General features: G+C 36.0%; 1 protein-coding gene across 9 annotated transcripts in view; it reads left to right on the top strand.

Moving 5' to 3' along the window:
- FOXP2 (forkhead box P2) overlaps positions 1–13,867 on the top strand; it is a 438,488-nt gene that overhangs the window by 126,099 nt on the left and 298,522 nt on the right. For all 9 annotated transcript variants that reach the window (XM_075744017.1, XM_075743974.1, XM_075744032.1 and 6 more), the window contains one exon: positions 7,716–7,799. The gene's annotated coding sequence lies outside the window, so the exon portion shown is untranslated. The remainder of the gene's footprint in view (positions 1–7,715; positions 7,800–13,867) is intronic.

The raw sequence follows: 13,867 nt of genomic DNA, 5'->3' as shown, positions 1-13,867 counted from the left end.
AGCTTTTAGAAGGATGCCTTTTTCTTTCTGATAACCTCCTTCTTCCTGTTTGTTCATGGCAGCTCCCTTCTCTGGATTTTCTCAGTGTTTTTTGATAGGTTGTATGCATTTCTTGTGAGCTTGCAAAAGATCTCTTTAATCAGTCTCCATGCCACCTGTAAAGATGAGACTCTTGTAGTCATCCCTTTTTTCTTCCCTGTAACAAGCTTACTCATTTTTATTCAGTGACCCTCTTTGAAATAGTGGTAGGGTTTTTTTGGCTTTTGTTGCCCCTTCAAGGACACAGATTCCAATCTACATTAAAGCAGTTATTGACTGTGGCTAGAAATTTACTTTGAGTCATACTCTCATTTGACATGTACTTGTACAAGACAGGCAGGAATATCTAACGGCCCTAATATTTATCTGCCATACTTATAGGGACATTTTTCAGTGTTCTGAAGGTGCTCTGTTTCTCAGGTGTCTTTAGGGATTGATTGAGAATACAGGTTATGTGTGTATCCTCTTTCTCAATGTTGTCTTCCTTGGTCGTTGCTGAAGAAGAGTCTCTGGGTTGTCTAAATGAATGGGCTGTTAACTTCCAGGTGGATCTGATACTCAAGAGCAGTCATTCTCTCATTTTTGTGAAAAACAAAACCCAAACCAAACCAACAACAAAAAAACCCCAACAACAACAACAAAAAACCCCCAAAACAAAAAAACCCCAACACTTGAATCTTTGAGCTTGCCCAGTAACCTGAAGTGGTCCATATGAAAACATAGCATAGCTGAAGACTGGATTGTACATTTGTGTCTGTAGGGAGGACTGACCCCTATGTAAGAGTTTTTTCTCTACAGTTTGATGTAGCTATGAGTAGGGAACCAAGGGACAGATGACAGAGATATGCGAGCAGTGTCCTGTAGAGAGATCTCTTATTCAGGTCACTGGGCAGGGTCTCTGAGAAGGAATATGGCATCAAGAACATGAAAGTCTCTTCTTTGCAAAAGGTACAATAAATGAAGTCATGCAAAATGTCGGTTTTAGGGTAGGGATGTCTGTGAGGATCCAGTCATCTTACGGACGTTTAGTTTGTGACAATTATCTGTAGCTAACCCTGGTGATCATACCAGTATTGAACCAACCTCATAAGCTTTGTAAGCAATCCTTGACTTGCCCAAACTGAGGATGTCGTAAGGCCATGGAAGCCCTGTGGAAGCCCCACGCTGATGACGGAGTAACCAGCCAATTCAGCTAAAGTGGGGAACACCTACTTAGCAGATGCTGCGAACAGTCAGCTAATGGAGATGACAGCAGCTGGAGGGACATTTGCCTGTATTTTCATAGTGGCTCTTTTGCCAGCAGATTGTGGTTCCCCAAGTAGGTTATCTTAGAAACTTTTTTTCTTTGGTTGGTTTGTTTTTTTCCTCTTCCATTTTCCCTAACAGTTTGTATGGCTTATTTATCTTTTTCCCCCTTGTTTTCCTTTTGGTCTTTAGAAGCTAAAGAGGTGCGTGTGTCATGTTTTCTGGCAGTTTGTGGATTTTTTTAATGTATTTTGATTGATGAGGTGGGTTCTGCATTGTTGACGGGGGTGGATTTCAACCGTTCTGTGTTTCTTTTCCCCTGGAATTTGTTTGCGTGGATGTTTAATTTTTTATATTTTGTTGTTGTTTTTGTTGGGTTTTCAGTTTATTTATTTAGATGGGATTTTTGTGGGTGGGGAAGAAACAGGAGGAGCTAGACCTCTGCATGCAGATGCAGATCTATGGCATCATTGGAATAAGCTGCCAAGTGGCAGAACAACTTGAATGGTAGAAGCTCAGTGATTGATGGATGCAAGCTCTACAGAAGAGTTAGGCAGATAAGGAGTAGGAGGGCTGCCCTTTGTGTGAAGGAGCAGTTTGAATGTATGGAGCTCTTATGTTTGAAGGTTTTGATTCAATGTAAGGGAAAAGATTTTCAATCTTTTGAAAAAAGGACAATTATGCAGCAGAACAGGTTGCCTAGAGAAGCTAGGTTGTGGAATTGCCTTTTTGGAAAGTTTTGAAGATGCCTCTGGCTGATGTTGTAAGTGATCCAGTCTAAATTCAGATGCTATTTTATGCAGGAGTTTGGACTAGACAAACTCTTAGCGTGAGTGAGTGAGTTTGGTATGGTGCATGTGTCATGGCAGAAGGGTCAAGTGCTCTTTGCCTTTATACATTACTGATTTAGAAACCTGTACATGTCTCCTTACAAGAACAAACTTGATATGTAAGACAACCCAGGATGATCACCATGTATGTGCTCTTAGGAGATAATACTTTTTAAAGTTGTTACTTCTACGTTCTCATCTGATAGTATTCCTGAATCCCTTCTAATCATGTCACGTGAGAAGATGAGAGAAACAAGTTGTAATTCTGGAAATAATTCACAAAATAGCAGTGCCATTGTATTTGTGCTGTTGTAGATCAGACTAAGGAGTAGTTCATTACTTTCATTTTTGTATATATTCTTCTCCCCCAATTACTGTAGCCTGCTGCAGTTTATTATGATAAGAGAATTCAACACGAAGTGGAAAGTGGTTCTTCTCTGAGCTGTGTTACAATAAATTACGTGTTTTCAGACAGACATGCCTGAAGTAAGGCATGGTATCTGTGCATGCTGGATAAATTGTTCAGAAATCTCCATGAATATAATACTGCTATCACACATACTTATAAGATTAGCGTCAGCATGGGTTATCTATCATGTAAGTGCAAGTCGAGGAAGTTAGACCGGCCTCAGGGGTGGTTTAGTCTGTATACCCAACTATTCAGACAATGTTGCTGTGGAGGTTTTGGAAGAGAAGGCTGAGGAGGGTTGATTTTTCTTCTGCTCCAGGCTTCCTGTTTATTTGTACTGTCTCCATTTTTTCCAGTGTGCCTTAATAAGTACAGGTAATCAGTGTCCTATTAATCTTTAGGATAAGTAAGACGTAAATGGAACACCCTCCCTCGCCAGCCCCTTTCCCCCAAGAGGAGTTACACATATCCTGTACACAGTGAATGGGACATATTGGAAGTAGATGATATATTTACTCCATGTTATCCTTTTTTTTCTGTCACCGGCCCATTTCCAAGGCATTAAATTTGTAATGCTTTTCTGTAAATTATTTTCCCTGCCCTATTTCTTTGCATAGTTGCATGTTGTCTTGATTGAGTATAGATACTTTGATTAGCAAATTCCATGTTGTGAAAACTCAAGATTAATTTTAATTGTGAAGAATATAATGCAAAATTGTATAAGTTCGTAGCGTTTGTTAAAAATTTTGGGAAAGATATAGCTGGGGAAGGTTGACAGCTCAAGATACATTCAGGAATTCATTATTTTCTCTGTGCCTGGTAAAAAAATGGTTGCTTCTCCCACCACCACAGTACTTCTGTTTGGACCCACTTGTAATGCAACGAAATCCAGCCTTCATTTGTCTAAGTAGTAATGTAGAGTAGCATGTAAAAATCGGCTAATGAGATCACGGTAGTATGAAGGTCTTTTCATAGGCTCATTTAACTTTGGGACGATTATAAAACATAGCTACTAATTTATTTTGCATGTTCTTGTTAATTATAATGGCATTCAGTAGTGCTCATCTGGTTATAAGCTTCTGAGTATTTCTCTGCTGCAGAAATTGTCTAACTCAGTACATGGATTCAGGAGAAAAGGAATTTTTTTTTTCTATTTGAAGTTTTGTAATTTACATATTCTTTAAAAATGCATATTTTTTATAGTGTAAATTAATGTCTTGAAGTAGTTTAAATATAACTAAAAATACATAATCTAACTATTAAGTAACTTTAAACATTTTTATTTCATACTTTTTAGAAGATAAACATTATAGATTGTGTGTAAATGACATTTTCAAATAAAATTTGGGTTTTCCCATTACCATAGTGCAATTTAAATCTTGCTCAGAAATCCTATTATGAATTAAGACTTCTTTTGTTTTTGATTGCATGGGAGGGCTGTAGGATGGAAAGGTAGAAGCTATGGATACCAGTGAATGTAAAAAATGCCTTTAAAACAATAATCAGTCTCTCTAGCAAGTAATTCTTACTTTACTGAAACCAGTTGTGTCCTTGGCCCAATCTATCTGATTCAAAACAAGTATATCTAAATATACCTTATATAGGTGGCCGTCACTGATGTTTTAAAATATTTCTGAATGCTTTGGTGAGTAGTGCTTCACTGGAATATACAAATACCCACTTAAAGCAGTAATGCACAGTTTGAACCATTTTTACTGTAGCAAAAATGTAAACAAGTAGGTCTTATGTGAAATGGTGACGCACCAGAATGGCTGTTGATCTGTAAAATAGTACAACTGCCTAAGAGCTGTGGTGTATTTCAGTGGGTTATTTACATCTTAAAAAAGACCAAAGGCCACCAATGAGGCAGGATAATGAATAAAGGCATGTAGTCTCAAATCAAAATGTTGTCATAGAGGCAGTGTTCAAACATATAACAAATAAACTTAACCCTAATGATTTGTGATCTAAACATAAAATGAACTTAGAGATGAATGCAACAAGTAAGTGAATGAGTTAAAATGAATGGTTTGCAGCATGTGGGCATTGTATTTGTTTATTTAAGTCAAGTTTCAAAGGAGTGTCTTCATCTAGAAATGAATTTAGCTCTCACTTTGAATTAAATTATTTTTATATTCTGGTGAATTCTGAAACAACCGTGACGATTCACGTAAAAGCCAAATTCTGTTAGTTGTGCTCATAATGAATAATGCTTTATTATGTAAAAAGTTTAGTGCAGCATGTCATATAACAAAATGCTACCAACTGCATAACATTGTCAGTGTAGAAAATGGATCTATCACCTATCTAATCTAGCTTCTGTGCTAGGTAAGTGATCATAATTGCTACACATTTTATCATTTGGAGAAAAATTTTATTGGAATTCCTCTAAATCTACATTTTAATGAGCATCTACATCTCAAATTAATTGTGTCTTTGACCAATGCACTTTTCCTTGTTTGAGTCAAGTTTGAGACCTGAATGGGAAGTCAAAGATGGATGACATGCAGGTGACTTTCAGTTCAATTGTATTGTATTGTTCACATAATGAGAGTGTTTCTGCCTGAGTAGACAATACTACACTGAGCTGCCAGAAAGGCTTGAACTTTCATCCACTGCAACTGAATTTAAAAAATAAATGTTTTTAAGGCTTTGATTGGCAAGTTCTGTGAATTTGATTGTAAAATTTTAAGGTTCAGATGGAATTCAGGTGGAATTGTTAGATATTGAAGAATAGAAAAAAAAAATCTCTGTAAGCACTGTCAGTATAGGATAGGTAAACAATGACGTTAAAGATCTACCTGCTGTGGTCCAAGGGATGGAACGTGCTGGCTCACTGGGAGGGAGAGTAGAGAAATGTTATTGTTAAACTGGAATAGCTGGAATGATTGAGGTCCAGGTTTTGGGATGCAAACAAAAATCAAAACAAATCAATGTTTATAGGAAATGTAGTATTATTTTTGAGAGGCAGGTGCCTTTGTCAGGTAAACCACACTGGAATGTAGCCTAAATGAATCACAGGTCAAAAGATAAGTTTCTAAAGGTGAAGATTTATACAGGTAAAAAGAAAGTTGATAGGTAAGACCTGCCACCTGTGTTGTGACACATCTGTCACATCTACTACGTGTGATCTTGCCAACTTTAAATATTCCTTACTGACTTCTGAAAAATTCTAGAAATCCTGATAATTCAAAAAGACCAAAGATAAATTTTTAATCATCAAGACTAATGAGTGTGGTTGTTTTCTTATGAAGACTAACTATGATAAAATAGTTTCATAAAAAATTTCTTCTAAGAAGGCTGTATCTCACCAAAATAGGTCATGTTTTGATGCAAGATTTCATGTATCGTAACTATCTTGGCTTTCTTTCTGAGCTGAAGAAAAATGTGATGTTTAATAGGATCCAAGCTAAGAAAACTGATTATTTGAAATTTTTTTGGCAGAGAGCAATATAAGAAAAAAGAGAAATACAGCATATTGAAATTTGAGGTTTACATATCAACATCTGTCAACAAACAACATGTATGGTTGAAGAAATAACCATCAGCTGTATTTCTGTCTAGACTTCAGGTGCACAAGCAACTTCAAAGATATAGAGGCATAGCTACACCTGCAATCTTTTAAAGGGAAATAGGAGCGCAAGGTGAATGCTTCTCTCTCACTTGGTTGGACATTTCCATTCTGGATGCAGGGTGACTACATGATTGTCAAGCAAAGTTTCATTGACACATATTTTACTTTCCAGCAACTTTTAAGAATTGCCACCCATCTTCACCTCCTCATATTTGCCTTAGGATCCTTACCTGTTTTTAACATTCTCTTCTTTTTTCTCTTTGTATTAAGAGCTCATAAGATTTCCTTCTCATTTCCCAGTGCAGTCCTATTGTGCAGGGGTTTCACGTAGTGTTTATTCCTCCAGCCTGTCATTCTTTGCTCTTCCTTCTTCACTTGCTCTACTACAGAGGCTGCCAGGTGGCTTTCAGTTTTCTAGGAACTTCGACCTTCCCAGCAGGTTTTGTTACACTCTACAAACAAAGGAAGAAGTTAGAACTGCAGTTCTTTTAAATGTCCAAACATCTTGTAACAAAGTATGTATTAATAATGCCAGTTGGAACACAGATTTTTTTTTGTAAACTGTGGGAAAGCAGTCTTTTCTTTATAAAATTCTACATTCATTTTACTCTTCAAATTGCTTCTGTCTGACCTTGTCAGCAAGGGAGAATTGCCAAGAGGCGCCATTGAGAGACTGGTAGGATCAACTTCAGAAGTAACAGTTTCAGGCATTAAGGCTATGTCTATATTAGCAAATTAAACAATGCTTGGAAATATTTCCAGGTCTCTGCCACAGTTTTGGTCTTTGCAAACTAACAGTGTTCCAGAAAATTCCCAGACATGTATTTGACCATCTCCATTAGACAGTTTGCATGCAGCCCCTCTGTTTCGGAGCATATGCGAGTATACTAGCATAGATGTAGTGTTACATGTGCCAGTTGATTTCAGCAAAGAGAAATGTGCTCAGGCCTAGATGTAGTCTAAATATACTTTCTACAGACCTGCATGGTCTTTATTTCTTCTGCCTTGTCCAACCTTCTCCCTTCAATGCAATCTTGCAGTCTCAGCTTCAAAGTTGTTTTTTTTTTTCTTTTTACTTGTCCTTTTGTCCTTCCTAAAATGCATGTAGATTTAAATTTTCTTGGCATGCTGCCTTCCAGCTTCTGCTCCTTCCTTCCTTCAGGTGACCCTGTGAACTTATTGGTAGCAATACTGCGTGCAGTTCTCTGTCTGTAACAAACTACTTCAGAGAAGTCTCCTTCTTGTTTGCCTTTAGGTATTTTAATAATAAAAATAGAATAAAAAAATAAGACTAGACTTTGAGTGATGTCTTATCTGTCCCTCTACTGCTAGCCAGAAACTTGAGCAATTATATTTCTTTGAGAACTACAGTGCATTCAGTCTTTAAAGTGACTACTTGTGAAGAGAATCTTTCTCTCTCGTTTGGTCTTTCAACCAAAATGTTTATGTCAAAACAGAAAAATTAAAAATTATAACTCCTTCCTTTTTCTTTTAGAATACTTATGAATCAGCTTATGCATATCTGGAACAAATTAAGGGGTGTGATAAAACCAAATCCTATATTGTTTTCGTTAAATGATGTCTAAATAGCTGTAAACATTTCTCTTTGTCTTGTCAGGATGATGGTACTGGAATTGATTTTGGACATCACTCCAGTTCAAGGTTGAAGTAAAAAGGTCTTTTTGAGGCTTAGAAGAAACAGGTGAGTACAGGTCAAGCATCACAAGTCTTTGAGTGTTATTTTTTTGCAATTTTCTTTTGTTCTGGAATTGCTGTTCTTGCTTACCAGTCTTTATTCAAATAGCTGATCTCTGCTTCCTCTTACTCACTGAAAGGTATGACTGCTTGTATTGTGACTGGATAGCAGATAATATTTAAGTCATGTAGGATTTCCCTACATGCTTTTTCAGCACCTGCCACAAAAATAAGTAAAAACATGGTTCTCTCACCAAAGTCCCTGGAATCCTGGAGTTAAGTTTCGCTGCATAGTTTCATTACATCAGCTGCATTAGGAGTATGATAATTAAGCTAATTTGGTTAGAAAATTCTTTTAGCCTACATTTGTATCAATATTTGTTGTAATAAAGTAAAATTTTGAAAGGCAAGATTAAATAGTAATGAATCCCTGACTTTGGATATTCCTAGTTTCCTGAAACCAGAATGATCTCTATTTCATTGGTATACCATGGAGTATACCATGATGTCAAGGACCATGAGTTCAAATCTAGTTCGAACTGCTTTTTGTGTTAACAGTCTGAATCTGCCTGTGAAGAAACACTGTTAGTGGGTATAGTACCACCCTGGGACTTGGCATGCCTGCACTGAATACCTTGCTTTGTTCCAGACCTTCACAGCTATCTTGAGTGAATCATGTACAACTGGATATCAGGTCTTTTAATTTAGAGAGATCTGGAAAAGGACATTCTGAAGGAGTTAGTGTAAAAGATGAGAACTTAGCAAATCACATCTATTTCAGATTTTTGATACTTGCTATTGCAACAAAGAATTAATCTACATGTTGAGTGTTGCAATTGTTCACATTTTGCTTTTCCTATAGGGGTAGAAAATTTCTTGAGAATATTACCAGAACTTTTCAAATTCAAAATTTTAGGCAATATTTTAATGTATAAATTACAAAATATGCTCAACTTGTGCCTGATACTAAATCTTCTAGATGCAAATTTCAACAGGGTACAACAAACTTAACTCACCATAATAGAAACCAGGCCGAACTGCTTCTATGTACACTACTGTTTCAGAAGTAAAAACGTATTGTTTCCCTTAGTAACTGCTAACGTATTGTGAAATATTCAAATATACCTTTATACTCCATAATACTGATATATATATCCATCTTCATGAATTGATGGCTCAGAAGGGTAAGAAAAAGAAGTCATTCCAGGAGGAGTTAATGATAGTGAGAGTAATTAGTGCTGAAACTATGTTTATAACAAGTTTTCTGAAGTTTCACCTTCTGGGAGGAAGCACAGACCTTTTTAACCTAATTCAAAGCAGTGCAAAACAAGACCGTCCTGGTATGTGTTTCACTGTGACTGTCTTTACCCACTGGGTAATAAGAAAGGAAAATTCCTTTCTTCTGATTTAACTTCACCTTTTTTCAAGGACTTAAGGCACTGGCCTGAAGGGTACAGTATGAATATGGTGAAACCATAAAAAAACCCCAAAACCCAATATTAACTTCAGTGATGTTGTAAATCAAAGGTTAGACAGCACTGTACAAGGAAACTAGACGTTACTGACATCCCATAGAAATTTGTGTATGGCTGGATCTTAATATGTGGTAATGTATTTACAAACCAATGTTTTTTTCTTTCATTTCATGGAGAAAACAGTAAAAAAGGTCAGATTCTCTGTTTTCTTTGTAGCAATGGAAATATGACTGGCTTTTTATCACATATTTATGCGCATATGTCTGAACGGTGTAACGTGTCTGTAGTAATATCAGATATAGTTTCTTCATAGACAGTGTCAATATTTTGGAGAACTGTTTGGTTTGATAGAAGCTGTGTAGAAACTGTATAGTAATTGTGTAGTAATTGAAATCTGGTGAGGCAACAGGAGATACTTATTTCTTAAAGGATTTTTTTTTCCTGGAAATTTACTATGTTCTGTACCAAATAATGTCAGAAATGCAGTAATTCTGACTTGTGCATCCATAATAGTTTGGCAGTATCATTTTATTGAATTCCAGTATGTCTGGAACTTAAGGCATACGGAGGAAAGTAACTGTTATTCTGTTTCCTCCATTATTTTGTTCCATAACTTTAAGTTAAATACAATCTATAAAAATGCTTTCTGTAAAGAAAGCCAAAATCTTTTTGGCCTTTTTAGCACTGGTCTCTATTTCTTGCAATATGTGAAAGTGGAGAGGGAATGTTTGTAGTCCATGAGGAAATAGTAGTAAATTCCGAATGCTAGTTCTTCAGTATGTCATTTAGAGTTGATGATAGTTTTTTATGGGAGGACACGGTGTCTCTGTGCTGATTGAAAACTGGGATTCAGTCATAAAAGTAGTGATAGAAATACATAAAAATAAAATTGCATTCATGAGTACATTTTTAATTAACAGAGAGAAAAATTCTGTTTGCTTTCTATCCTGTCTTTCAATTGATCACTTAACTGTTTCAGAGTAAGTTTCAGAAAACTGAGTTAGAGTTGGAAAAACTCAAAGGAAGACAAAAACCCATATTGGAGAAATGCAAAAGCAGAGAAAAAATGTTCCATTTTTGGACTGATGGCTTAAATGGACACTTTTGGGGACTATTAGTGGTACAGTTACATCTGGATTTTCTGAGTTAATTAGGCTTTGAAAAAAAAGCTAAGGAAGAGTTCTAAATATGATATTTTCTGTGTTAGTGAACTGAATTGTGGTTGTGGTATTAATTATTGTTAAATTGATCTAGCTCTGGTGCTGTATTGGCAATTTGTGGAAGAGGAGACAATGTGCTCGTTTGTGTTTCTTACTGGTGCTACAGGACTTTAAACAGCACGACTCATGTACACGTATTGTATATGTCTGCATTTTGTGTAGCTACCAAATATTCTCTCTCTGTCTATATATATGTTTATTTTGCAAAAGGCAAACATAATCCTACTGTTAGATTAGTACAAAAGTACATCTCATAGAGTTATCTTGCAGCTGAACTAGAACTCTCTCAAGAGTTATGTAAAGACCCATTGCTGATGATCATGTTGATGACCGACATGTGAAACATTTGATGTACAAGTCATTCCATCAGCTGGATAATGGATTGGCATCAACTTTGCCCACGAAGAAGGCTAACCCTTCCACGCGTCTAGTCAGAAGGCACAAAAGTTTTGATACTGCCGTAGGTGAAGGGGAGGAGGATATACAGCATAATGCTGAAAGGAGAAGATGGTATCTGCTTTCCGAGAAGCAATTGGGTGGTGATTGATGGGCTTTGTCTGCAATCTAGTTTCCACCAGGAAGAGTCTGAAACATGAACAATACTTTATGTTTTGATGGAATTGCATTAGAACAGAGACACTGTTTATTGTAGATGTTTGCATTATCTTTCCAGAGTGATTATGAATAGCTGTAAATTAGTGATTTTGGGAAATGTGAAGGCAACTTTTGTCAAAAAGTAGTTTACATAGATAAGAGTCGAATTTGTGGCCTGGAACTATGAGGTAGTAAATTTTTTCTGTGATTATACAAAGTAAGAGGCTATGGATTTAAACTGTCCAGCTTTTCAATTCAGCTGAACATTAAGTACAGTCCTAATGGTCTGATTGGCTGGGAAGAGAACTATTACAATAATCTGCTTTTTACAGCCCATATCAAATATGAACTTGCATCACTTATTCCAAAGTTTGTGCTTTGGGAGATATTTTCACAGCATCTAGGAGTGATGCCCTACATTTCTTGGAATTAGTCCTTAATGATACTGTCTTCAGAAGTGAGTTATTGCTCAAGTACACTGATTGTTTTGTGGTTTCTAGCATAGAAATTTTTAAGGAAAAGCTAGTTGAAATCTGATGTTTTTTCAAGTCATTGTGTGAAATGAGGAGAGATGGTGTGCCTCTTAATAATGTTATGATTCTTTTTTCTATGATGTGACATGAATGAGAGAGGTGAGAACTCCATTTTTAACTGAACTGAATACAAGTTTCTAAATGTGGCCTGCTTGAGAACAGAGGACCATTACTGGAGTTATCGTGTAAAATAAAGTTGGAGTCTGAAGCTCGTTTTTAGCTGTCAGCTTTATTAAGGAGCTACTGGCGTGTTGAACTAGGCACACACATTATATAAGCAGTGTATGGTAGTGTCTAGGGAGAATTTTCTCTCTCTTCACTGCTGCTTTATTAGGTCTCGCTCATTCATTCACTGTTGCCTTGTCTTACTCCGGCTTTCTGGCTGCAGCTCACAGCACAGTAGGTCTAATGTAGATTGACGCCTTTGCCAGAGGACTGATTGAAACTTGTGTCTCATAGTTGCTAATGCTCACTCAACCATTTTATTGAAGATAAAGTAAATAAAATAGATTGCCATATGAGAATTCTCTGAAATCAAATGGAATAATTTGACAGGTTTAAGCCCATGAAAAAGCCAAAGCATTGAAACAGATGGGAATACTTTTTATGCACAATATACCAGGAAAAGGTGTCTGGCTGGCTTGATGTTAAACTGTTAATGGCTTTTACCAAAACTATAATTGTTGAAAATATTATCATCATTTCCAATGGGATTTCCATTGGTGTTTAAATTGTTACTTCTCTCAAACAGAGGGATTTTTTTTTTTTTTTTAATTTAAGAGTAATGGATATACTGATTTTATTTTATTATTGCTTCTGATTCTTTAAGAGACTGGTGACAGATAACCAGTGTCTTAAAATTTAATTAAAAAAACAGTGTGGTATTATTTCTAGATTACATTGCAAGATCCCTGAAATTAACTGAGAGTAAGTTTATTATTTGAGAAAATAATTCTGTGAAATAATACAAAATAGATTGTTACTTTTATAGGTTTTGAATAATCTCTAAGTGACATAATTTTGAATATTGCAAGTAAAGTTGCTAAAATAAGCCCTGATATTTCTATATGTATGTGCTATACAGTATACAAAAGCTAAAGCTGTTGTGACAAACTGTTTAGAATAATGGTCAACAAACTCCAGTTATTCTTCACAACACTTTTATTTTATAAAGAATTGCTGTAGATGAGCAGCTTAGTATGTCTGTGTTATTTTTAGAAATAAGATAATAATATATAACAATAAGTTTAAGATCCAGTAGATGATAACATGTACCTCTTACTCTTTTATCTGAAAGGCAATGAGTATTGGTCTGTTTAGTCACACTGGTAGATTCTTTCTTACTAGTTGCACCACTTCTGCAAGAAAGCAAGACACCTATGTTTTAGTTCAGTACAATACATTTTGTCAAACTCGCTTACAGTTAATAAAGGCAATTAATATAAAATAAGTTAAAAAAATATGAGCAAAGTTTACAGATGCAGCTTCCCTTTTCCATCTTGAAAACACAGCCATTTAAATAACAAATATATTAATTTTGCTCTTTATGTTTAAACAAAGTCTGCTCCTTTTTGTGTTAGATAACAATTGTATTTTATTTTTTAAAGTTAAGAAATTTATTGTAACAAATTGTGCCATTGGTATTTAAGGATGAGATGCTTGTGAGATTTCACGAATATTGGGCTTGAAATAAATTATGAATGAGCTATTTGAAAATGACTTACAGGAGTGAGTTGACAGACTGGAAAAACATAGTAAGGATGGATTTCCAGATTAACTGTTAGCCAGAATACACAGCTAGTTGCGCTTATGTGTGCAGTGGCAGAGACAGTGCTGGTCAAAATCATATTTCCAATATGATTGTGAATACATCTAAGAAATGTGAATGATATTCTCAGTTTTTCCCATCCTGGTCATATTTTTAAGAGGGAGAATTGCTCTCTTGTACTCATAATGCAGAGCACTGGCACCGGCTGTGCTCTGGAGAGGTCCTTTCTCTTTTCTGTTGTTGCCATGCTGATGACTGTGTGTGTCTGGCCAAACTCTTAATGCTCTCACAGCAGTTCCAGACTTAAAATTTCAGCACTTAACAAGCAAAATTTAGCGACTGTGATGCCAGCAAGATAGGGCTTCCCGTCCTCCTGAAGGAAGTCTCTTCTCATTCATTCTGTTGTGCTCTTTCTGTTCATGCAATAAGATAAAAGGGTTATCAACTAGAGGAAGACGCAACTCTGCCACACATCCCTACTTTAA

This window comes from Balearica regulorum, chromosome 1, assembly GCF_011004875.1.
Source record: "Balearica regulorum gibbericeps isolate bBalReg1 chromosome 1, bBalReg1.pri, whole genome shotgun sequence".
Taxonomy (NCBI): domain Eukaryota; kingdom Metazoa; phylum Chordata; class Aves; order Gruiformes; family Gruidae; genus Balearica; species Balearica regulorum.
Note: the sequence above shows the minus strand (reverse complement) of the source record. Positions and strands in the feature narration are given on the sequence as shown.